Source organism: Ictalurus furcatus, chromosome 3 (genome assembly GCF_023375685.1).
Source record: "Ictalurus furcatus strain D&B chromosome 3, Billie_1.0, whole genome shotgun sequence".
NCBI lineage: Eukaryota > Metazoa > Chordata > Actinopteri > Siluriformes > Ictaluridae > Ictalurus > Ictalurus furcatus.
Genome location: NC_071257.1, coordinates 26553278 through 26580926, shown reverse-complemented (window position 1 = coordinate 26580926; position 27649 = coordinate 26553278). Strand labels below are relative to the sequence as shown.

At 40.7% G+C, this 27649-nt stretch overlaps 1 protein-coding gene across 2 annotated transcripts in view; it reads right to left on the bottom strand.

The window, feature by feature from the left end:
* The window catches only part of bmpr1aa (bone morphogenetic protein receptor, type IAa), a 47987-nt gene that overhangs the window by 18164 nt on the left and 2174 nt on the right, over positions 1-27649 (bottom strand). The window contains exon 2 of one of the 2 annotated variants that reach the window (XM_053621779.1): positions 6010-6126. The exons of the other annotated variant lie outside the window; for it this stretch is intronic. The gene's annotated coding sequence lies outside the window, so the exon portion shown is untranslated. The remainder of the gene's footprint in view (positions 1-6009; positions 6127-27649) is intronic. 2 annotated transcript variants of the gene reach the window in all.

Genomic DNA, 27649 nt, shown 5'->3' with positions numbered 1-27649 from the left:
AGCACAATTGCACCCTAGACTGCAGTATTCAGTGCTGGATGTGACACGGGTACCCGGATCTCAATGTAAATGAGTAGCAGATCATTTCTGAGATCAGAAATGTTGTATTTGTTCACAGTAACAATAAGATTAATGCAAAAATAAACCTCACATTTAGCTCCTAGTTAGAAGTGAAAAAAACCTTGAGTAATAGAGAAAGAAAAAAAAAAAAAGTTAGTTTCTGTTGTCACTCGCTTTAAAACAGCTAAAGACACTAAATTCCTGATCAGCTTTTTTTTTTTTCCCCCTCCAGGAGTTAAAAACAACAACAAAAAAACCCTGCAGCTTGTCATGTTAATGAGAAATCGCAGAGGTAAAAAGCATTACCTCTGGCTGTTACAAAGCACAGACACTGGAGGCTCCTTCCACAAACGCTAAAAAAAAAAAAAACAATCTCTCCCTGAATGTCTCCAAAACTAAGGAGATGATTACTGATTATAGGAGGAAGCAAGTGAGGATTTACAGCCCCCTGATGATCAGCGGGGACACAGTCGAAAGGGTAAGCAGCTTCAAATACCTATGAGTCCACCTCACAGAAGACCTCTCCTGGACAACACACTTGAACAGCTTAGGGACAAGGGCGATCCAGCGACTCTACCATCTACGAGGCCTAGCCAGGTTCAAGATCTCCCACAAAGTGTTGAGGGCTTTCTACACTGGGGCTGTAGAGAGTCTTCTCACAGGGAGCATAACTGCCTGGTTCGGCAGCACCACGGCAACGACTTTCACCACCATGGACACGGACTCTTCGCAGTGCTCCCTTTAGGGAAGCGCTACTGGATCCTGAGGACCAACACAGAGAGACTCAGAAGTTTCTACCCTCAGGCAATCCGGCTACTGAACAAGGCCCCTTGAGAGTCTGCATATTCCTACCTCACAACATTCACAAAACAATTTGCACTATAGAGAAGGAAAAAGAAATTATTTTGCACATTGTATAATCTATATATACACACACACACACACACACACTTTACAACCCTGTATATCTGCTTCCATCATATTCAATTCCCCACAGCCCTTTATTTTGTATATATTTATATATATAAATTCTACAGTCTATAATATTTTATGTAGACTGTATTTTATTATTTTACTACATCCTATTTTACCATACGTGTATATCCTTAGTCGTCGTTGGTCTTGTTTGTTATTGCAACGTAGGATGAGCAGAGAAAAACATTTCACTACATTTCATTAAATCACATATATGTAATATGTATTTGACGAAGAACGTTGAACTTACAGAAAACTACATAAACAATGATTATACACATTTTTTTAATCGTTTATGTTGAGTATCTGCTGTATCTGTGAATTAGCTGTTGCTACAGAAATGATCAGATTAGAAGGAGTACGTTGGTGTAAACCTTTGATTTGTCTTGTAATCAGCACTGCTGTCAGAGCCGCTGTTAGGGAAGCCACTGTTAAATCAACAACACGCTTTGGTATAAAAAATGAAAATACACTACACTGTGGAGCACAGTGGGTCTCCAGGATTCAGACATGCTCACAAGCCTCTGAGGCGGAGTCCAAGTCAAGTCTCGAGCCTTTGAGGCAGAGTCCAAGTCAAGTCTCTGTTCAATAGCAACAGTTCTTTCAGCTAGTTATAGTAACTAACAGTGTATGAGGCCAAGTAAATTCTGAAATATTAAAACTGATTACTTCTACAGAATGGCTTGTTCATTATGCAAAACTGTCTAATAAAAGTGCACAAGGTTTTACTTAAATCACTGATTTAATTTTTATACACAGTAAAAAAAAAAAAAACTATTACTTTCAAACCATTAAATTTGATTCAAAAGTTCTAGGTATAATTACAAGTAAACAGAACAGTCATAGAAAATTCAGGAAAGAATCTGTATATAATAATGCTGGCTTGGTGTGTTTAGAGATGAATGGTTGTGATATTAACACATACTGATAGGGAATGAAGGAATGAGGAGTGAAAAGATAAATGTGGTGATTGATGCAGTCATGTGGGGTAGTAAAGAGAGAACGTAATCAGGAATGCCAAACCAAAATGACTTGGGTTTTTCATGAGTCCCTGCCTTCAAGGCCAAGTCAAGTCTCGAGTCAGTTGTCAAGTCAAGTCACAAGTCATCTTTTTTTGCGACTTAAGTGTGACTTGAATCCAAGTCGCAGACTCGAGTTTCCATCTCTGCCAGGATTGGAGCTGGAATACACTAGCCTCAAAGTAACCGAATACTGCAAGCATAGGAATAATGTCGAGGTGATTCCAATATAAAACCAAAAATTATAATTAAGCTTATAAGTTGTCAATAAGGGGTTTACAGTTTTTTGTGTGCATGCGAGAAATGTTTGGCTGTTAAATGGATGAATCAGATAAATTTTTTTCGAAATCTCATCCAACTTAACCAACGTACCAAACCAGGTAAAGTGTGGCCAGGATCGTTATAATATTAATAATAAAAAAACAACAACAACATGTAAGTCAGCACAGGTCATAGAGAATAACCAGAATCAACATATGTTCAGCTGAAATCTTGTGGGTGGCCATCAAACTGGCTGTGCATGAAAGAAAAACCTCAAAGCTTCCAGCTGAAGCAGTTGAGGAGGAGTGAGTCAAAATTCCTCCAAGTCAATTCAAGAGCGATCGATAGATACACAAAACTCGTTTGCATAGTAACAATTCGTTCACCGGGACTCCTTTAACAGATGCTCCACATTAACTGATTAAAAACGTGTAATTGTTGACGTACTGAAGTCCTCTGTGAGGCGACGTTTATTTAACATTTCTGAAAGGAGTCTCCAGTGTCAGGGTTTCCGCCGTGGAAAAGACTTCAGAACAGAAACATTTCTCTGGTTTGTTGAGAAACATGACAAGCTGCATGTTTGTCTTACCAAGAGACAGAAAGAAGAAGGAAAAAAAAAAAAAAAACAAAGAAAGGGAGGAGAGGGAAAAAAAAAAGTGGTGGTGTCATGCCACTCACACCACCCAGTCATTGATTATTTTCACATCAAGCATCACGGACCACTGCAATAAACAAAATGCTCTCAGGACAGAGCATGATTCTTTTAATCATATTGCTGGGCAGTATGATTTAAGTCACATCATTTTACCGATATGGTTATACGATTTAATGCATATTTTAAAACAATAAATCTAAATATAAACTAACTAAGCAGCTGCTGATTTGTCATTAAAATGTACAGAATTTTCAGTGTTTATTGTTTATTCATTAAAAATAAAAATACCTAGTTAAAGATAAAAAAATAGAATAAAATTTACACAATACACATCATGCCTCATTGAAATGCCTTCATGAATCATGACATGATGGTTACGTCCTATCTATTTATCCCCTAATCAAAAGTAATCTTTCCATTACATCACCTTTCTGAACAGACTGTATATCACAGTGAAGACACCCAGTGTTAAAGATGGAGTTTAGTGTTTCATTGGAAGTTCTCTGGCGCCATATGTTTCTGTAAAAGGCTCCAGAATCAAAGAGGGTATTGTACAGAGTGACCAGGGTTCACCTGTGGAGAATCTTATAGCCAGCCATTGACGTCTAGCAATCCTTAGGGAAGGAATATGTTCTTTGTGAAAGGATATACTATACAGGGGGAGCTTGAACCTGTTACCCCCCTTTTAAGTTGGTGTTCTATTATAATCTTAATGCTGGTTCACACACACACACACACACACACACGTTAACAATCACTACTGAGCATGCACAGAAGTAAATGGCTCCATCACCCACGAGAGATTAAAAAATGATAGATTACAATATCGATTTTTATGTCTCTCTCCCGCTGGCCTACCCAGCATGCTCTGGTGTTGGTCTCCCACCTCCTCTTGGCTTGGCTTGGCATGAAGCCCTGCTCCCTCCTGAGGCCCCTCCTCACAGGCAGCTCTCGGTGTCCTTCCCTCCGTGGCGGCGTCCTGCCTCACATGCCTTTCAAGGCTTTGCGGTGCTTCGTGGCAGACTTTCTGGCTCCGCTGCCATTGTCCGTTTGCCTGCTTTGCGCCTCATCCTGTGATTGGATTAGCATTAGAATACCGAGATGTGCCCCCTGACCGGCCCTCACTCCATCATCACCCACTTTTCTTTCTTCGGCCTCTACAAGCCAGTGCAATTAATCACTATAATGCTCGCTCCTGAAGAATTAATCAAAAAGACATGCTTAAAAAAAACAGCAAAGGACAAAAGTCTAGCTACGTGGCAGAAGATAAAGAACAAAGGTTACTTCTGAAAGATCTCAGATGCAGTATGAGCTCTCAGTCATGGCTGTTTAAGAGGGAAATGGGTTTACAATGACTGCAAACTAGGACCCCCAACTGCACCCAAGCGCTTTTTCACACTTGGCCTGAATACTTGAGTTCGCACCCAGGGACTGATTCTGGTCTCGTTTGGAGGAGCAGCTCATAATATCACGTAAAAGAATTCCTTCCTTGAAGTGATTGTGCAATCCCATACACAAAACTGTTCACAAAATGGTAGTTACTAGGATAACTTGTTTGCTGTTTTCATCATTTTCCTGTGAAACAAACACTCAAGTGGTGAAGAACAGCGCTTTTTGAAAGCAGGGCACGAAGGAATACCCGAAAAATGAAAAGCGCTTCTCATAAAAGAAGCGCCATGAGACTTGCATCCTTTGATACATCAATAAGGCATTTTGTCTACTCCATTGTCCATAACGTTTCCCTCTCCATGACACGCGATGCTGAGAGTGGATAGCGTCCAGTCCTGATGCGGACCACACCAGAATCCCCACGTTGCCATTTTCAGGACCAGGGATTAGTTCTTTGAACCATTCCAAGGCTTTAAAACAGCTTTCACACCTCACCAAACAGACTGAACTCTCGGGCCAAGTGGCCCAGAGTCTGGGGAAAAAAAAATGCAAGTGTGAAAACGACCTAGCAGATTACTTCTGAATTTAGCCAGTAGAGTAACATCAAGTATAACCTCAAGCGAAAACAGCAGATGAACACACACCTAGACACAGACAAAGACAGACAGCCAGCCAGACAACGGTTTTTCCAGACACTGTGATAATCCTGGTTCAGGAAACCAGAGAACCTTTTTAAGAACCTGTCTGCATTTCCACTGATTTAATAATCAGGTGTGGGAGTATTATTGATGCTTGTGCAATATTGATTTTACCCTGCTTGTGATTTTTCATTTGAAAATATTGTGATAAACGGTCCAATCATCCAGAACATAGAAGGCGACAAAAACATTTTCCACCCACCATTTCACATTTAAGGAGAGGAGGTTAGGTGTAGTAATAATAATAATAATAATAATAATAATAATAGCTGTGCAGTGTGGAACAACTGTGTATCATTATCATATCAAGTCATTCTGCATTAATGCACAGTAAACAGGTAAAATAAAACCATAACCGTACATCTTGACAATCTTTTTCCAAATAATCCACATTTTTTCTATTGATGATGCTCATGGTGTTGCCACACTGAGAACACTGGAGAGTGTCAATCCAAAATAAATATATACAGACACACACACACACACACACACACAAAAACAAAACATTCTGCCTATCACCACCATTAATTTATTATTTATTATTAATTTATTCATTATTTGTAAGATCAAGGCCTTAGTCCTTTTTCTTCCTTCTGGCCGATAACAAAAAAAAAAAGTCGTTTTGACCATGCTTGGTGCCATCCATAATTAATACGGTCAACATATGTTAAATAAATACTTGTCTAATGAAAGCTAAATCGAGTATACATTTTAATATCATATTAATGAACTCAAAACATTCTCTATTTACCTTAACAAAAAGTAAGGGAGGCGGGGCTAATCCTACTCATATATGTCATATATTGTTTTGTTTAAAGCTGCGACGCAAGATGACATGAATATGATATGATGTATGATATGAAAAGGAGAACAGGACCATGCTCGAAGCCTTTATCATCATAGATCATAATTTTTTTCCTCTCTCACGCACACAGGTCAGAAATCAACGTACCATAATGACGCATCCATTTTTCACATCCATGTTGGTGAAGCACATTGTGAATGGTGAATAAGGCTGTTTTGATCACTCAGGTATACAGAGCAGAAGATTCAAGTGGCATATAATTTCCTAAAAAGAACAGAAAAACCGCATGAAGTCAATGATGTGGAACAAACAGAACAGATTTGCATCGAGGACTTGTTCAGACGCCGTATTAACATCCATTCTCAGGTGATCTGATGACGGATAGACAGCTGAAACAGAAAACTGTTTACACCCAGTCCATACACAAGCTTCTCCACTGACCACGTGCGCGCACATTTTGGCACAGGTTGCCAAATCTGCCAAACCCAGTCCGATGTCACAAAACCAGACCCCAAAGTATGAGCCAATACCGAACGAAAACAAAGCGTTTATATTTAGCTGCTGGATGGCATTTCTTAATTAAACCGTTGGGCGCTCAGATTGCTCGATAAAAGCTTTAGACTTACTGTCATCTCGCTGTGTGGCATTCTGTGTGTCTTTTGCTTAGCTATGTCATGTTTGATGTGCATTCAACAATCACATAAATTAACTGGAATAATGCATGAGTAGAGAAAACTGAAAATCTGCTCTAATAAACTTGTGCAAACTGCACATTTAATATTTGACAGTATATAAACTCAAATGGAGCGTTAAATACTAAAAACATAACAGTGTGTCGATGCATTTTGTGTTTCTGGAGTTTCAAGCTCATGTCTGGAGATTTATTTGCTGGGTGGTTTGTGACCATGTGTGTGCTTGACAGCTTTAATACAGCAAATACTACACAAGAGTGTAATGTTTTCTTTAAGAGTGTCAGTCAGTGGCTGAATACATGGCCAAACCTTTGCAAAATGAGTTGTAATATTGAAAGGTAACATCACAAATTACTTCCTAATAATTCTTTAATGTTGTCGTTGAGGCATTGCAGTTCATACTACAAACGTAACACGTATCCTAGAGCGCCTCCACGCGTTGTCCGAGTGATCGGCTCTATTGTATTCGTATAGCACTTTTAACGACCGACATAGTCACAAAGCAGCTTTACAGAATTTCATTTTTCAGAAATCGCAAAATTTCTCAGCCGATACTGATAACCGATTATTCAGAGTGATATCGGCTGATACCGATAACCAATACCGATAGTGCTGCCTTTTACGCCTTCTTTTAAATTAATAATTAATTCCACAATCCAGAAGGAAATGCAAATAAAAACTTTATTCTCTCCATTTCAACAAGTTGTTTCACAGTAACTGGTCTCATAAACAGAAAACACATTACTCAAATTAACATTAACACATCAACTCAATTCTGAAGATTAAAGTAAGATTTCTTAATTTATTGAAAGTTATTAATTCATATTAACATTGACTGGAGTCTAAAAAGCCTCCTGTTACTCTCACATTCACTCACCACAAACAAAAGCATTTCTACGTCATCATTGAACATCAAACTGGTAATATATAATATCAACTTTCTTTTTATATATTAACATTAACTGGATATGAAATATACTACTCTACAAATATATTTTTCTGTGCAATACATACTTTTCGTCAACTCATCTTCATTTAAATCTTTCATCAGTATACTGCTTTAATTCAGTGCGAGCAGCTCGGGGGGAAAAAACAAAACAACAAACAAAATCGACTTGACGCCGAAACTCCCACTTCACTCCTGCTCCCTTCTGGTGTAAAATTTTAGCGGTGCAGAGATTACAGACTGCAGTTTTATCATCATTCCACACAAGAGACATCATCTTTACACACAGCACGAAATCGATGTGTTTTCCCATCCTCTTTTGACTGACAGGATATAATCAGCCCTGGTCATCGGATGTTTTTAAACTATCAACTGCATCTCTACTTATAAACATATCCATAACGAGCAAGCCAGAGGCGACGGTGGCAACGAAAAACTCCGAGACGATACGAGAACGAAACCTTGAGAGCAACTAGACTCAAAAGGGAACCACTCCTCTTCTGGGTGACACCGGATTATAAATAAATCCCATCTATAACCGTGTACTACATGGTCAAATAGTGCAATTGTGTAACCAGGAAATTCCATTATAGTTTTCACATGAAGTCTATTTTATTGAAGTTATCAACTGTTTACTGATGGAGACTTGAGTGCAAAACTTCGGTGGCAATTGCAGTCCTAAAGCTATTATAGCAATTGCAGCAAAACTGTTCATATCAATTGCATTCGACTCCATTCACATGTTCTCAGCATAGTCCAACCATATGATCTATATCTATGCTTGTTGGGTTGAACTAACATGGAATAAATATTACCATGTGATAAATATAATTTAAAAACCAAAAACAAACAAACAAAAAAAACCCACTCCAGACAGAAATACACCAAAAACATTCCTCACAGGCAGCTCTGCATATTTCAGCCAGAATAATAAAAATTTAAAAAATCTAATCTAGAATTCTAGTCCAAACGTGCAGGAGGCGTGAGCCGAGACTGGCACACATCACAAACATGACGTTGAAGGTGTGTTTAATTCTCAGCTGCAGGAATTAAAGCTGTCGGAACTTGCCAAAACTGTGCATTCCTTCCATCTGTGGTTTGTGCCTCTCTTTAGACATGTCTGAAAGATTTGACAATTAGCAAAAGACAGATCTGATGGTGCAGGATCACCAGACGGGTCGAATAGCTGCTGGTTGTAGTGACATGGAACATCAAACAGCAGTCACTCAACTAATAAGTATGAAAGTGTTACAAATAACTCATAATTCTGATTGATGTTGGAACTGAAATGACTTTATAAGGTGTTCGGGTCTTGGATCAGCACAGTGCTGGGAAAGGGGAGAAAGAAAAAAAAAAAAAAAGAAAGTGTGATACTGGTGAACATAGCCAACAATCAAGTATCACGAACAGCTTTAGCGTGTGAAACGTGATGCTCGGCAATACACGTACAGGAATTATTAAATATGTATTACTGAAACAATTGTCCAATCTTTTTGCCATCTTCACTGATAATGATATAATCTAGATAGCAAGGTATCCGATCTAAGACTGGTGAGAGTGGTGTTCTGGTTAGTGTACACTGTGTGTTCCTTTTCTTTTCATATACAGTGTCCTCCACTAATATTGGCACCCTTGGTAAAATATGAGCAAAAGAAGGCTGCGGAAAATTGCCTTTATTGTTTAGCCTTTTCATCTTTTGTTCCAAAAATTCACAAATATACTCTGGTCTGATGGATAAACAATTGCAAACACCACAGGTTTAATTTTACCGGGAGGGTAGATTATAGGGGCTTGTGTCAGAGTTGGTGGCAAAGAACCACATTCCAAGGATTCGTTAAAAAATTTTTTAAAAATAAGCAAACGGTGCCAATTTTCCATTAAACGTTTTAAAAAAATGCTTTGGTAGATTGCGTGGTTTTAACTGTATTTCAAATTTCTTCAAGAGAGTGTGGTGAGTTCAGTTGCTTGGCAGTATTAGAATCCATAACAGGGTTACAAAGGTTTTGTATAAATGCATTTCAATTTAGTCTTGTCTGTAGGAAATTCAGATTTATAAAGCGAAGAGTAAAACGATTTAAAAGTAGCATTAATTTCCATGGGATCTGTAGTGATAAGTGTTTATAAGACTAGGTATCGGACGGGAATTGGCCCGTAGCCGTAGTGCCAGTAAACGACTTGGCTTGTTGCCATGTTCATAATATGAACCACGAGAACGTAATAAGCGCTCCGTCTATTTAGTAGAAATAAGAAATTATTCTGCTTGTAAGTCAAGATGCTGTTTAAGTAGTTCTGGAGAAGGATTCAGTGCATATCTTTGCTCGAGGTTACTGACCGCAGATGCGAGTTCATTAAGCCTAGGATTTAAGTGTCTCCCATAACAATGAATAAGAAGTGGAGTCATTTAGACTGAAGTTTTCAGACTGTCATCAACAGAAGTTGAAATGAACTCGCAAAATTCTTTGTTTGCCAAAAGAAGAGAGTTAAATCTCCAAGGTGGTGGGCTACGTTTATAAATAGAAAGTTGAATATCTAAATGTAGCGGCGCATGGTCAGAAATTACAACACCCAAATAGTCAGAAGAAACTACACAAGAATTAAGAGTACTGAATAAAACAATGAATCAATAATCGAATAGGAACGATGCACCTGGGAGAAGAAAGAAAACTTTTTAAGAGAGGGGTCAACGAGACTGTTCTGACAAATAAAATGGGAAAATGTTTTAGACATAGCAGATTGATTCAGATTATGAGGATTAGACCGATCCAAATTTGGGTTAAAAACACAGCTTAAATCCCCTCCGAAAATCAACAGGTGAGTGTTTAAAAAGGGGAGGTTGCTCAACAACTATTAGCAAATTCCACATCAAAATTCATATTTTATAGACATTTACCAACAAAACCTGTCTTTGCATTAGAGTACCAGCAACTATAATATATATCTACCATTCCCATCAGCAATAACATTAGTGGACAAAAACTGTGACTTTGCCAATTAAATTAGCAACCCCTCTTACCTTTGAATTAAAGTTCAAGTGGAAGACTTGACTCACCCAAGGGCAGTGTAACCTATAACGATCTTTAATACGAAGGTGAGTCTCCCGTATAAGTACTATATCAAAGTTTAAACGTTTGAAATGTGTAAAAACCTTAGATCACTAGACAGGATTACCCATACCTCTGACGTTCCAACTAATAAATCATAGAGGTGCTGGGATCCAAATTACTATTAACCATTTAAATAAAGTAAACCACAGGGATACATAGGGCTGGGCGGTACAGCTAAAAAATTGATCATATTACAATGGTAGATTTAAGAGGACTGAGTCCACTGAATCTAGGAGAAGTAATGCAATGATAATATTTTAATTGAAAATCAAAATACTGTAGAGCTGGAAGCCCGAGTGCAAAAAAAAAAAAAAAGGAGCATGAAAAAGACGCTGCTGTCGTAGGTGATGCAGCTCACCCAGATGTCAAGAATTCGACACAGTCCCCTGCTTCCTCCACTGAAACGAAGTCCTTCTGAACACCGTTATATGTAACACGGAGCTGTGCCGGGTGAAGTATTTCATAGCGAGCGCCCTCAATGCCACAAAGTTGACACGTAACCTCTTTAAACACGGCCTGAGCCCGGGATATCTTGGCAGTGTGGTCCAGGAAGACTGAAATGGTGAAATCCTTCACTTTAATCCACTGGAGCTCTCTCGTGCAGCATAAAATATCACCGCAGTCACTGTGATAATGAAATTTGCAAACAATAGCTCGTGGTCGTTCACCAGGCTTGGGCTTAGGTTGAAGGGTCCGGTGGGACCGGTCCAAAATCGGCTCCCGCTTCAGATCAAACGGTTCCTTCAGCGAGGCGGCTACAGCAGCAGTTGTACAGGTGTCAGGCCCCTCTGGAACTCCCACTCCCCTAATGTTATTTCGCCATGAACTAGACTCCAAGTCCTCACATTTATTCTCCAACTTGGCTACGGTAGCAGCGAGAGACTTGATAGTAGTTTTCATAAGTCATCCGTACAACCGGAGAGAGCATGGTCCATTTCCCCAACAGTACCTTTCAGTGTGGATATGTTAGCATCCTTAGCATCTTTATCTCCAACCAGCTGCATTTTCACGTGTTGCAGGTTGAGCTTCATGGTTGACGGAGCATCCCCGAGAGTCTCCTGGAGCTCCTTTTTAAAAATATAAGCCATGTCATTTCTCAGCGAAGCCAGCAACTCGAGCCTGAGGGTGGCGGTGTCAGGGTCAACGCGCAGCAAGGCGGATTCAGGGGAAGGAGGCGTTTCACTCGAGGCTATGGTCATGGCGCGTACACTAGGCCTCGGTTGTGTCTGAATAGTATAACGAGTTCATGGTTTTTTCCCTCCCCAAGACATTTTAACGTAGTTCAAAGTTAAGCGTGCAAACTAGGGATGTCACGAGAACCGATACTTCGGTACCAACATTCTTAAAACGTGACGGTACTTGTTTTTCTGCAGTTCTGTTGGTATCGTTTGTAACGAAAGTACCGAGGTTGCGATTCTTCCGAACCTGAAGGGGGCAGCAAATACTTGCAAGTGTTTTAGTCGGTCCACAAGTGGTAAAGAAGAAGAACTACGCACAGGGGAAAACTACAAAAGATTGCTATGGCAAGTTCAGCCCCCCCCGACTCGTTGAGAGGAAAAAAGGCAAGAGTCGAATATGGAAATACTTCGCATACGAGGAGGATAAAAACGGACATATAATTGATGCTCTGAAGCCGGTGTGCAAACGATGCCATCGTACACTTCAAACAAAGGGAGGAAACACCTCGAATTTGGCGAAGCACCTGAAAGACAGGCACCCCGATCTATTCAAAGAATTCAAGCTGAGTGAGTTTCAAGTCATATTAACATCAAACAAACTGTACAACGTCTAATCCTTATCCTGAAAGACGGTCCTATATTATATTTGTTTGAGGCAGCTGCATTGTAGCCGTGAAACCAGCTAACATTATGCTCCATGTAATGTTAGCGATAGCCAGTTATATGTTCACAATGCTAACGCATTGCAATGTTATAAACTACATCCTAATGGACCACCATGCATCACCATTCAGCCTGTGTCCTGTCAGCAACAAGTAGCCTAATGTCACTAGATTAAATAATTATTTTAATGGTTTTAATAAATCTTTTTGGCCTGAGACCATGTCAGTGAATTTAAACTAATGCTTGCATTCAGCGTATAAGGTGTGTGTTTAGGAGTGCACCTTAGCACCTGTAGACTCCACTGTTTTAGTCACTGTCAGACAGTGTTTGATGACTAAAATCTCTCTCTCTCTCTCCCCCTCTCCAGTATCAGCCAGAGGAGGATGTCTACCAGGAGAGTCAGGAGCAAAGTCAGCAAACATTAACACAGCCAACCTTAACAGAAGCTTATAAAAGGCACAGAAAATATGAGGAAAAACTCATATGCATGGATTCCAGCAAATGCTTCAGCAGTTCAACCCCAGATACCAGCTACCAAGCAGAAATTACTTCAGGTATACAGAGATCCCCAAACTATACACCGAAACCAGAGACCTCATTTCAGAACATCTGAAAGAAAAACCATTTTATGCCTACATATTTATTATATATCTACTTTGTAGTTGCTTTTTTTTTTTAAATATTATTTAATAATTTTTGGTATCGTGACATCCCTAGTGCAAACAAAAAATGGAGTATAGCAAGTCAAAAGCAAATGTATGACTGAAAAGTGCAAGTTAATAACAATTTTAATCAAAAACAGCAGGAGCCTCCCACTCTGCATCCTACTCCATTGGCAGCTCAGCAACACCCCCAGTGAACTTTTTTTTTTTTTTTAAACAAAAGATCAAAAGGTTAACAAAGACTTTTTCACAGCCTTCTTTGTTCATATTTACCAAGGGTGCCAATATTAGTTGAGGGCACGGTCTACACACTCATTCTTTATACCATTTCTGGCATCGGATGCTAGTAATGCTAGCGATGAGGAACTCCTGCTGAGCTTCATGTTTAAAATCAGGTTCACAAAACACTTTCTGGTGGCGAATTTCAAACCCCCTCAGATGTAACTGTGGAAATTTGTCATTCTATTTTGTGTACTACGTGTAAAATAGTAACACTTCCTGATATAAATGAGGAAGAAGTTTTTGTTTTCCCATCGCATCATTTTGATGATCTCTGAAACAAAGCAACAAGTGAAAATCATTCTAGGTAAACCTAGCTGGCGCGACAATGTCAGGTTTATTTGTAATAATTGCCAAAAGAAGAATTCACTGAAATCATTCTCATGGCTAGCCCGGGAAGCTGTTGCAAGGTTGCGATGGACTTTAACAGGAAACACATCACACACACACACACACACACACACACACATGACACTGTTGCCAAACTTAACATATTCAAATACACTGGAAGTACTATGGACCAACCGAGAAGTGAACGTCCACGAACATCCACTAATGAAGGCACAATTGACATGGTGCTGGCAAACGCAGTCTCCTATGTATGGAGACTTTGGGGACACCCTGTAGTATAATTAGCTGGTTAATGCTAGCTAACAAACTAGTCACGCATTACGTTCATCTTATATTACGACAGGTTTGTTTTTGCTTTATAAAATATTAGCAAGCTACAAAACAATGGCACAGAATAAAACTGGTTTATTTTTGTTAGCGAGCTAGCAAGCTAGTTTGTGGGCGGCCGTGACTCAGGTGGTAGAGCGGGTTGTCCATTAATCGTAGGGTTGGTGGTTTGATTCCCGGCCCACTTGACTTCACATGCCGAAGTGTCCTTGGGCAAGACGCTGAACCCCAAGTTGCTCCTGATGGTAAGTTAGCACCTTGCATGGCAGCTCTGCTACCACTGGAGTGCGAGTGTGTGTGTGAATGGGTGAATGAGACACAGTGTAAAGCGCTTTGGAACTGCTAAGGTTAAAAAAAGTGCTATTTAAAGGGCAGACCATTTACCACTTAGTGTTAGATAGATAGTGGGCGAGTTGATCTTCACGACCATTGAATTACGGTTCAGGTAGGTACCGAACCGATCAATACTGACCGAGGAACCACACTGCAGGTTATTTGTATTGTAGGAATATGCTGCTGTGTCTCATTGATCTGTTCAGAGCACAGTCTGCAGTCTGCTTTGCTTTGACCGAGATCATCAATTGTCAAATCTGTTCAGCAACAACATACTCCATTTACGTCACATAGTATCACATGGAGCGTTCTTTTTTTTTTTTTTTTTAAACGAGTACCAGTAAAGGCGTATCAGACCAAGTCAACACAAGTATTGATCCATCCTCAGTTTGGGTCCATGTACACAAACACCCTGTCAGCAGCACACTAGTTAAAAAGCCACTTAAAAGCTCATCCAGAAGGTGATCCTATCGACTTTCCATTAAAAAGAAAAAGAAGAGAGGAAAAAAAAAAGGAAAGTACACAGTTCAATTGAATTATACAAGGAATCTATGATCAGGAACGCATCCCTAAATAATAAAGTAAGTCCTCAGAGTTCTTACAAGAGACAAAAATCTCTTTGGACCGCTCCAGGTTCCAGCTTGTCTTTGCGTTCGGCATATCTGGTGCCGCTCTAAATAATTTACTCTGATAGCTGAGTATTTAAAGCAGGATCGATACCATTAAAGGACAGCTGGGGGCTTCGTCAATACGCTGCACCCGTTCTCCTGGCAGGAGAGCATGCCCTCTGATACACGCGGGACAGAAAGTGAACAAACAAACAAAACCACTCTCACATCCCTCTCCACCTTCAATACAAACCGTCCTAAAGCTGTGCTCGTGTAATAACAGGTTAGGCTCACGGTTCACGCTGCGCAGGAGGCTCCCGAGCCGAGGTGGATGTTAGATGTGAGGAGGGGAGTGAATGCTTTCGTCTGCTGCTCAGCCATCCTGTCTCCAGCATTAGGCAGAGCCGAGGGGGCCGCCTTTAAAAAGGTACAGCGGTCTGACGAACGCAGGCAGCCATGAGAAACCCGATCTCGCCGGCCTCCCCCTCCTCCTCCACCTTCAACCACCTTCCTGATCTGTGCCACCACGCCATGGGCTCCCGAAGAAACCCGATCCTTTGTGCTGCGCAGATTGAAATACACTCCTCCAGAGCTCCAGGGCAACTCAAGCAGGCAATCGGAACATGACTGACATCCTAACAGGAGAGGCAAGCTGGGAAAAACGTGGTGTGTGTTAAAGTTTTTGCAGGTGCTCACTGCTTGCGAAATACTTCTTTGTGCATGTTTGTTTTGATACTTCTTGATGAGGAGAATACACGTTGGCAGTGCTGTGTCTTTGCGTGCACAGGCAGAATTAGTAACAGTAAGTGACGCCAACTGTGCAGGTGGGGAAAACCAAACTGACTCGTGTCAGCTCTGATTGGTCTGGACAACAAACAGGAAAATTCTCCACTAGAAACACAATGATCCTCATTTATCAAACTGGAGGAGGACATATTTATTATTAGACACGTTGCAGGAACATTTACACAAGAAGTGTGATCTACATAAAAACCAAGTTACGTATAGTAGCATAAAAATAAAAATACACCTGAGCTCATGAGTGTGTATAAATTTAAGTACAAGGAGATGCACTAAGGGGGTATGGTGGCTTAGTGGTTTGCTTCGCACCTCCAGAGTGGGGGTTCGAATCCTGCCTCTGTCCTGTGTGCATGGAGTTTGCATGTTCTCCCCGTGCTTCGGCGGTTTCCTCCCCGAGTCCAAAGATACGCGTTGTAGACTGATCCTCATTTCCAAACTGTCCGTAGTTGGAGAACGTGTACGTGATTGCGTCCTGCGATGGGTTGTCAGCCTGTCCAGGTGTCCCCCCGGCTTGTGCCCAGAGTCCCCTGGAATAGGCTCCACGCCCACCCCCCGCAACCCTGTGTAGGATAAGCGGTATAGAAAACGGATGGATGGAGATACTAATATGAACCTTGACTAATCAGCTTCAAATCCCATCACCTTTCATAGTTACTGCAATTTTATATACAGACTATGATGTCAAGTAGGTTTGTGATCTTTCGTGTAAAATGCCATCGTTCTATTGCACCCCCTAACTTTCACCGCCTGACAACAGTATCGGCAGTGGCTTTGAGGGGAAAAGAAGAGGATGTGTACGTAATGCATGTTATGTACATGTGTTCCATTACAGAGGGAAAATAATACTGAGGTCGGACCTATACGTAAACGTAACAAGTTACTAGCTTTTACATAAAAATGATATCAACATGTGTTAAGCACTTCACTACTGATCTGATTCGATTCAGGTCTGATCCAATAAGAAACAGTTTAATTCAATTTAACATGCATAGATATGCTGCATGTTTGAGTCTGTAGTCTGGAAGGAACGACAATTTCAAACATCAGAATTGAACTACAATTAATCTGTACTTCATTCGTTCTCTCCACAGCTCGGGGGACGTACAATTTCGCTCGTGTATCTGGCTTCCAGAGTAGTTACCGCGTCTGTATCCAACATCTTCTGTAACACAAAAGGGACACGTAACGCAAATAAAGTAACTGACTGCTTTGGCTATTGCTTTCGACCAGGTCCGAGTGTGGGCTGGTGAGCTCTGATGACTAGAACTGCTAACAGTGGTACCTGTTACATCTTCGGTTAACATCACCACCCCATGTCACCTTCGTAGGTGTGTAGCAAGCCTTGTGATTCTGCCAGTGTGAGGTGCTGCAGGACTGCATGTTTTGCTTATAGTAGTGGTGGTGTTGCAACTTCCTGCTGAGCATCTGTCGAATCCTAAATCCTCATTTAATCCAAACCGGTCACTCTATCCATTGCTCATTTGTACACACACACACACACACACACACACACACACACACACACACACAGAAAATCAAGAAACGTCCATCAATTTTCAATATTGTCGATATTGGTTCAAAACATACCTTTCCAATCGATACAGCCATATCGGAGACAGTTTTTTCCTTTACACCCAAAGTATTAATGTAATTTTAACATTAGAAGTATCCCAATACCGTATGAATTTAGCATGAGAAGTAAAGTAAAATATTGAAGTGTTGCTTCTCATCTCCCAGGATTTTCCCAACAATAAAAATGCAAAAGCGCAGCGCCTAAGTGTTTTTGCAGAGCGCTCTAAGCTGAATGGAAGTAAAAAGGCATTTAGCCGACAAAACAGAATGAATGTTAAAGCAACGGTGAGCGTTCTATGTGCTGAGAAAAAAACGGAGACGTGGCTATCTGGCAACAGGAATGAGCTGCCAATCAACGATCAGCGTTTGGATGTTCGTTTGTGTGATTGGTGTGTGACAGCTGATGGGATATTCCTCTGTACCGTCACCTCAGGATGGTAGTTACATCCATCGACTAGGTTGTAAGTAGAGCTGTGACAGTGAGGAAACTTTCCCACAGGTTAATCGTCATGTGACAACACCGGTAATACCGGTATCACCGGGGCCTTGTGCTGCTTGTGAACGTGGCCGTGTGCATTTCACTTTCGCTTTCGAATTAGTGGCAATTCGGGGGCGGTAATTGCATGAGCAAGGCCCTTAATCCTCTCTGCTCCAGGGGCGCTGTATCATAGCTGACGCTGCGCTCTGACCCCAACCTCCTAACATACTGGGGTATGGGAAGAAAAACATTTCACTGTGCTGTAATGTATATGTGATCAATAAAGAATCATTATCATGATCATTGAATGGTGGGTTCATTATTATTCTTTATGAAAAAGAACAAAACAGTACAATGACAATCTTGCTTATATTAAAGCAAATCCTCCGCCATCGTCTTGTCAGTCAGCTCACCTCACTTTCGTCACGTCATAAATGAAATCTGACTCCTGCTGAACGGCGCTGCGACTCTGACTCATTCGGCTCGTGCTGAGTTGAGCGGACGCGTTCAGTTTTTAATTGTAGTGCCCGTTCTCCAACTGAAATAAATGATTTTTATTACTATAAAAAAAGCAAACCGACAGTGGGGGCGGTGCCACGGTGGGGAAGTGATGTACTTGTGTGGCTGAACACCGTGTAACACCGGTAACACCGACTATCACAGCAAGCCTAGTTGCAAGCCATCGACAAGGTAAGCCTCAACAAAGAATAAATGAAGTATAAAGTTTTGTGTTAGGGAGTAATTCTTGTGGATAATAACAACAGCGATAGCAGATAGTGAAAAGATATAACTAATGTAGCTAATTTTAGCTACATTAGTTATATCTTTTGTAAAATGTAATTTTACAACTAAACAAAACGCTAACCTAATCGCTAACTTACACGGATATTCATGTACTGAATTAAATTACATTAGACAGCAAAGCTAGTTAGTTGATATTATGTAAAAAGATACCTCGACTGAACTAAAGTTAGTATTTAACGTGGCTTGGTAGCTAAACAAAGTTAGGCTGCGTTCACACGTAATGTCTTTTTCTGCTAAAAACCGCTGGGAAAAGTGTTTGGTCATTTAAAACAAAACAACATGCTGTATTCTTTTTGTTTTAAAGTTATAAGCACAAACGGCTGGCAAGAATCCAACCAATATGTGAGAACTACTGCTGTTAGAAAAATAAACACTTGTACAGTGCGATGAACCGGTTTGCCTCCAGGACCATATATAAAAGACAAAAGCAAGAGTTTGTACAGAGGTAACAGAAAACGTATCATCTAGCCGACTGCAAAACCAGGAGGGTGGAATCAAACACGCTTTTCATTTCTTAAACACAAAATAATTCCACTTGGCAGTTAAGGACCATTAGCTTGCAGACATTCCAGCCATGTCTCCATTACAGAGCTCAGGAATCGCGTGCTGGAGGACTATATTCTCTCAGAGACCGTGTTGTATCGTCTGCTTCAAATGCTATGCTGAACGGTAACATACCTCAGTAATTCGGTTGTTATTGAGTCAATAAAGATTCTCCACCTCACATGGCATGTATTTGGTGAATATCCAACGTGACTCAGAAACGAGGCACCAAGCGCGTCTGTCTGCACGAGACGGCTGATAGAGGAGGTGAAGGGTTACGATTTAAGTGGTGTCTCAGATTCAACATGTTCCCGTACTTTACTGTCACTTTTTCACGAAACGAGCTCGATAGAGCCGTCGTTTGTTCTTAATGTTCGGCGCGTAACATCCCTCCTGTCCCTGCATGACCTTTCCTACAGAACAGACCTGCTTTTAGTGTTTACACAGTTCGAAGTTAACTACAAGAAATACGCATTATTAATTATTTCACGCGTGGCAAAAGAACACGCGTGTGCTCTATCGTGATCGGCTTTTAAAATGTTTATTTCAACTCATGAATAATTGCACAGGAATTCACTAGGGCAAAGCATTTCAATAAGACACGCTAACAAAACATTTCAAGGATCATTACCCATTTTCAATCATTTTTGGATGGAAACGGCATCTTAAAAGATTCTAAATTAAACTATTTTCGACCTCCAGAAAGAGAAGTGGATTGATTACAGTGATCAAATCGTTTGAATGAACACCATTCCTCTGTCAGAATGGATGTTCAGGCAACCGTCTCACACCGTACACAACAAAACTGTTGCTTTTCCTAGCATCGATTAGCCCGTCAATTAGCCAGGGTTTTAAAATATAGTCAATAAGAACATTTTTGAAAAGCCAAACAATTTGCACACTAAACTGCATTGAATTTCATTGCATTGCAAGGCAGATAACAAAATATTATAATTCAAAGACTGGATCAGAAAACAGTTCAGCTTGTTCTTGTTGTGTTTGTGGCAAAGAAATCATTGCTTGTGCTGGTACTGGTTTTGAGAAATAAAACTGCAAGCTGATACGGTTGAGGTCATATGTTTACGTATGAAGTCAGAATCTGCTAAATGTTAATAATTTAAAAAAAATAAATAAAAAAAATAAATAAATAAAAGAGAGGGATCATAAGAATTGCGTTTTGTTATTTATTTAGTTCTGCCCTGAAGAAGCTATTTCACATAACAGACGTTTACATATATTCCACATGACACAATCCTAACTGAATTTACACAAATGAACTAGTTCAAAAGTTTACGCACCCTTGATTCTTAATTCTGTGTGTTCTTACCTGGATGTTTTTATGTTATATGTTTTGTGATCCATTGCTTGTCCTGAGCAGTTAAACTGCCCACTGTTCTTCAGAAAAATCCTAGAGGTCCTGCCCATTTTTGCTTTTCCAGCATCTTCTGCATATTTGACCCCTTTCCAACAGTCGCTATGTGATACTGAGAACCATCTTTTCACACTGAGGTCAACTCTGGGACTAATACACAACTATTACAAAAGATGCAAACATTCAGTGATGCTCAAGAAGGCAACACGATACATTAAAAGCCAGGGGGTGTAAACTTTTGAACAGGATGATCGGTGTAAATTATTAACTTGTTTAAAGATCTTTTTTTTTTTTTTCCATTTAGTACTGCCCTTCAGAAGCTAAATAAGATATACAAGTTTCACAGAAGACAATATAATAATTTACACCAATCATGCTGCTCAAAAGTTTACACCCTCTGGCTCTTAATGCATCGTGTTGCCTTCTTGCGCATCAGTGAATGTTTGCACCTCATGTACCATCAACAGCTATTATCAGTTCTACTGATAATTTTCGCCTTCATCTTCATCCTCACTCAATCAAGGAGACTTTCATGATTGGCTGGCTTTCACGGTACACGCTGCATGTGCCTGACCTATACGGCTGTATATCACTAAAAAAAGCTGCAGATACCGCCGCTTTCTGCGATATCAATACCGCAGTATAAATATGTAAAATGGTATATAAATCCGTATAACAAGGGTCGAAATTGCGACCATTTTGGTTGTATATGCTCTTGAATTTTACCTGTGCAACCTCAAAAAATATTTGGGAGCATTTGTGCGAGTGCAAATAATTGTTGTGGTGCAACGGGTTTTCATTTATCTACAAAACGTTCGTTAATTACTGCACAGTATGTGCCTGCTGTGAGCTGATACAGTGACCCGTCCACCAGTCTATCCAACGTTACATAACCAGTTAAACTTCATCTTTGCATTCTTAACTTTAATGTAGATTTTAGATTGGTTAATATTAGCAGACAATCACTTCCTTTCACTGCGCTCCGTTGTCACGTGTCAGGGAGCTAACTATCACGCAAAATGTAAAGAGCTGAAGAATGAAGATGAAAAGAACATTTCTTTTGTAAGTCGCCTAAAGTTACAGATAATGTAACTCCTGGAGTTGATGATGGCGATCCTGTGGTGAAAGTGGCTTCCCCAAATTCAACTGAAAATGCAACTTACAATGATTTCTCCAGTCTCAAGTATTCAACCCCCTGAACAGAATCCCTCACAACAGCACAAATGTGCAAAACAGGTGTTGCACACCTGACACAACTAATCAAGGGCTTCATTAGTTGCAATTGAATTGCTTGAACTGGAACACATCAAGTACCTGATCTGGCTAGGGGCAGAAAACATATGAAGTACCTGAATTGGCTAGGGGTAGAAATCATATGAAGTACCTGAACTGGCTAGGGGCAGAAATCATATGAAGTACCTGAACTGGCTAGGGGCAGAAATCATATGAAGTACCTGAACTGGCTAGGGGTAGAAATCATATGAAGTACCTGAACTGGCTAGGGGCAGAAAACATATGAAGTACCTGAACTGGCTAGCGGCGGAAAACCTATGAAGTACCTGAACTGGCTAGGGGTAGAAATCATATGAAGTACCTGAACTGGCTAGGGGTGGAAAACATATGAAGTACCTGAACTGGCTAGGGGCGGAAAACATATGAAGTACCTGAACTGGCTAGGGGTAGAAATCATATGAAGTACCTGAACTGGCTAGGGGTAGAAAACATATGAAGTACCTGAACTGGCTAGGGGTAGAAATCATATGAAGTACCTGAACTGGCTAGGGGCGGAAAACATATGAAGTACCTGAACTGGCTAGGGGTAGAAATCATATGAAGTACCTGAACTGGCTAGGGGCGGAAAACATATGAAGTACCTGAACTGGCTAGGGGTAGAAATCATATGAAGTACCTGAACTGGCTAGGGGCGGAAAACATATGAAGTACCTGAACTGGCTAGGGGCGGAAAACATATGAAGTACCTGAACTGGCTAGGGGTAGAAATCATATGAAGTACCTGAACTGGCTAGGGGTAGAAAACATATGAAGTACCTGAACTGGCTAGGGGCAGAAAACATATGAAGTACCTGAACTGGCTAGGGGCGGAAAACCTATGAAGTACCTGAACTGGCTAGGGGTAGAAATCATATGAAGTACCTGAACTGGCTAGGGGCAGAAAACATATGAAATACCTGAACGGGGCAGATAAAGGAAGCTATCGATGGCTGCAAGCAGATTTCTGAGAAGAACGGTTGTGAAAAAACCCTCCAGTGACTGCACAACATTTTAATCCATCCCTGATACAAGAAATGTAGTAACTACAAGTCACTAACACTTCAGTCATTTTAATTCAGAATGCATGCTCATGTTAATGCATGTGCATCACTGAAGAGAAAAACATCAGGCACGAAGAATTCAGATATATCCTGCGTTTTAACATTGCATGGGGCCTCCTCTCACCTCTCCTTTCTTTTGTTCATTTTTTCCAGCGCTAACATTGTTCTCCCCCACCAAATGCAGACTTGCGAGACAAGCTGTGGAATGTACAGCTGTTTGGCACATGTATACAGCCAAGCGTCTAACTTTCACTTTTGTAAAGGACTCAGACCTGCTGCATGGTATTAGATCCCATCTGGTTTTTGACCCTGTACCAGCTCATGCTTTAGGCATGGAATGGAAGGTGAAGGAGCAGATACACACAGCAACCTCCCCCCTCTCCCTCTACAAATTAAAACCAGCTTCTTGACTGCAAGCGGGAAAGGCTGAACCTCAAAGCACTAATGCTGCCTATCGAAGTCCTGTGACACACACACACACTACTTCTGATCAAGAAGGAATTTGCTTTAATGCACTGAGACACCTAAATGACATCACTGTGTATAACACCTGTGGCCAACTATTTTATTTTTTTTTTTAAATGTGCTAGAAGCTCAAAAATGGACAAACAGCAAATGGACAAAATTTAAAACTTCCTAATCTCGGTTCAGTCTGTGCACAGGCTAGCCGGACTCCACAGGGAAAATGTTAACTAGCTAATCATATCTTCAGCGAGAATAACTGCAGAGAGGACAAATCACATGCCCAGGTGTCTAATCAGATTTCACAACCAGGCACGCACCGGTTGCAGAGTCTGACACGACAAGCAACAACAATACACTTACGAGTTTATTTGAAGCGCTTAATATAAATCACTCATGTTTTGGACGATCTGGATCGTGCACTTTTCCCCCTCACTCTGTGATCTCTACTGTTTTTCTCGTGTGTTTTATTAATAGAAATACGTTTTTCACCGTTGTGAAGTGACATCACTGATGGGGCGGGGAGGTGGGTGGGTATACCCACAGTGACGTCACAGACCCGACTAATCCATAATGAAATTCAGTGAATATTATTGTAATGATTGATTAGTTGTTGCAGCCCTAATGTGATCGTTCCTTGTGATAGGCTGGCACCCAGTCCAGGGTGTTCCTGCCTTGTTCCCCGAGTCCCCTGGGATAGGCTCCAGGGCTCCCTGTGATCCTGTGTAGGATATGGATGTATGGATGCAGTTTAAACATAATGCGCTTCATATAGGTGGGAGTACCACACAATGCTGTAACTAAAATACTACTACTATTACTACCTATAAAGCACTGAATGGTCTCGTGCCACAGTACCTGAGCGAACTTTTGGTCTTCTATGATCTGCCACGCCTACTTAGATCAAAAGGTGCAGGCTATTTGTTGGTACCTCGAATAGTGCAGGCTACAGCAGGAGAAAGAGCTTTTGCTTACAAAGCCCCACATTCATGGAAAAGCCTTCCAATTAGTGTTCGGGACTCAGACGCAGTCACAGTGTTTAAGTCCAGGCTGAAAACATGTGTTTACTCAAGCTTTCCATGAATAGACTTTTTCGATGCAAAGTACACCGTCTTATCCATTATGGGGTAGTAAGCATACCTAACAATCTCTCCCTCTCTTTACCATCCTCTCCCTCTCTCCTTCTGTCGAGCCACACACGATATTATGGAGATGCCAGCGATTCTGACCCTTTCTGATCTCCGGATCTGTCTGGTCCATCCTGATGCCCTACCTCTGATTGGAGCTCTCATCAACTGGAGGCTACATTCTGCTACTGAGGACGACCCCAAGCAGTGCAGCCTGGAGATTGCTGAGGATGGTTCCGCTTGAAGTACCATGGAAATGGTTTTGGACCACAGTTTCACATGGACATTCTTGCTGTGGAGCTGGAACTACGGCTGCTGCTATGGCCTTAGGACTGCAATTACCACATACAGTTTTGCACTCAAGTCTTCTTTAATGAACAGTGGATCAGTTCAACAAAACAGACTTCATATAAAAACCATAATGAACTTCCCTTTACTTTCACACTATCCGTTGTCACCCAGATGAGGACGGGTTCCCTTCTGAGTCTGGTTCCTCTCGAGGTTTCTTCCTCATATCATCTTAGTGTTTTTCCTCAGCACCGTCTCCACCAACTTGTTCATTAGGGATAAATTCACTCACTTAAAATCTATATCCTGTGTTTAAATGTTTCTGTAAAGCTGCTTTAGAGATAATGTCCATTGTTAAAAGCGCTATACAAATAAAATAGAATTGAATAGTACGTACCACCTACTACATGGATTAATCAGAGTACACCACAGACAATCTTTTCAAAATCAGGAATGCGGGTATGTAACAAAACCGAAAAAAGCGGTCATATACAAATAACTCTCCGGCTAACAGAACCCAGTCACCGTGTGCTTACACAAACAGAGAAAATAAAGACTCTAGTCAGACTCGATTAATACGTTTTGTGAGAGATGCACAAAAGGACAAACATCAGCCAACAACCTGTCAGCCTTTTGTTGAGAGTGCAAATACACATGTGCTACATTATAAACTTTGCTACAAGTGAACAGTGATCATAGACACATACATTTCCCTTAATCTGCATTAACGCATTTAACTAGCCAGTTCATTCAGCTCACCGTGTGTTAGATTTCTGGGCCAACCAAAACACACAACTGGGCACAACACTAGAGCTTCACTTGTCCCAGTCTGAACTGCCATCATATCAACTTAAATATACTGCATCACCTAATGGGCAACATGAAGATGTTTTAATAAGACCTTTAATGTTAGGTTTAACCGTTGTGCCTTAATTATCACAATTTTTTTTAAATGATAAAAATCAAATGGTGTACAAAAAACAGTGTGGTGTAGGGCTGGGCGATACATTGGTATCGTGATAAATTATTATGCGATGCACTTTTCTGAGATATCGTTGGTATGGTGATGTCTTTTTTTTTTTTTTTTTTTTTTTTTTTACATTTTAATTATAATCCATAAAAAAAGTAATTACATACCATTTAATTACAAATTTAATGGTTCTGATCGTTTTTAACGTAATCATCTTTGTAGGCATTAAAGAAAAGTATCGTCAAACTCGGTTTAACGGTTTTTTGTTTATTTTACAACTAGAAATGTCAATTTACACAAATTCCCATGATCGATCGTCATTTAAATGAGTGATCGATTAATCGTTAACCTTAAAACTGCAAGACGCGTCTACTGCAGCAGCATACAGCACGACAGGGTGTGAACATCCCACTCAACAAACCAGCTTCCTCACCCAAATGAAAAGGTTTCCTTACTCAAAATCATAAAAATTATTATTAGCCTTAATTAAAATAAGGTTTGTTTATGATTACAAAATGTTATGACTATAATATACGTGTCACTAACGCCGTCTCAGACGCGCACTCTGGCAACAGAGTGCACGCGAGTCTATTTATAGTACGTACGTCCATGTGAGCAATTCGGTTGTTTTGTTATTAGAAGAGTTTTATTTCACGTAGGATACTACAGCATATTACAAAATATTCAGAGAACATGAAAAAGCACACGTTTACTCATGAATGTGTGTAATGTGTTATAGGCCTACACCATTTATGGCGCTTTTCCACTGAACGGTACGACTCTGCTCGCTTTATGGCGCTTTCCACTGCATGTTATGACTTGACTCACTTTTTGGAGGTTTTCCACTGTGGATAGTACCTGGTACTTTTTTTTAGTACCACCTCAGTCGAGGCTCGGAGCGCGCCGAGCCATGCACTGAGGGAGTGAGGAATTCTCCTTAACGAGTGCTTCTGTATCGTGGCTGAATAAATGTGTCATTTAATACATACTTTGCATATGGTAATATTCTATTAATTGAAAATTATATATCGTTTATCTCATTACAGATAAAATTACAACAAAGGTTTGTTCTTACCGATTTCCAAACAGGCGTTTATCGAAGTCACTCGTGTAACTTAGTCATATCGAGCACTACGTAGGGTCTAGAGCGCCGTTAGTTTACATCCTTAATAGGGTCCATGTTCGGTGCACAGGAAAGGCGTTTGGAATACGACCCTAGCGTGTTTTTGTACAGAGCTTCGATAATAACGTCATTCCTGCGTGAAGGCGAGTGGAAGATGACACCCACGTTGAAGCGGCACTAAACTGCAGTGGAATTGCAAGCTCAGAAAAGTAAAACGAGTCGAGTCGTACCGTGCAAAAGTGGCTTCGGTTATTACTTCGGGGGTCCTGCTAGAAGTTGAGACTTACATACCTCACACGGATATCATTTCATTATCTGTATATTACACGTTCAGAAGCTAAACGTACCCGTCAGATGACGTGCTAACCCATTTCAGGAATCCGTTCTTGACAGAATGTTGTAGTCCGTCTGAATGAAATCGATCAGCTCTCGAAAACCATGTCGCCTCTCTGCGTCATCGAAGGTGAGGCATCACTGATAGGCAACATGCCATTCACAATCGTTTTACACAGTCAATCCTTCTGCCTTTTGAGCTCCAGTTTTTCCCCCGGCCAAAAGTGAGGTCATCGTTGGCTGTGTAGTTTCGTATCCTGTCACGGACGCTGCTGGATGCACCTTTTCAAATGGTATATCATGGTGCTCGTGGTTGAATGGTATTTTAAAACACAAATCACAATGTTTGCAATTAACATTATCGCCGTTTAAACTAAATTGATCCCAAACGTAACTACGGCACACTCGCTTCATTCTTCCTGGTGTGTCTGCGGCACG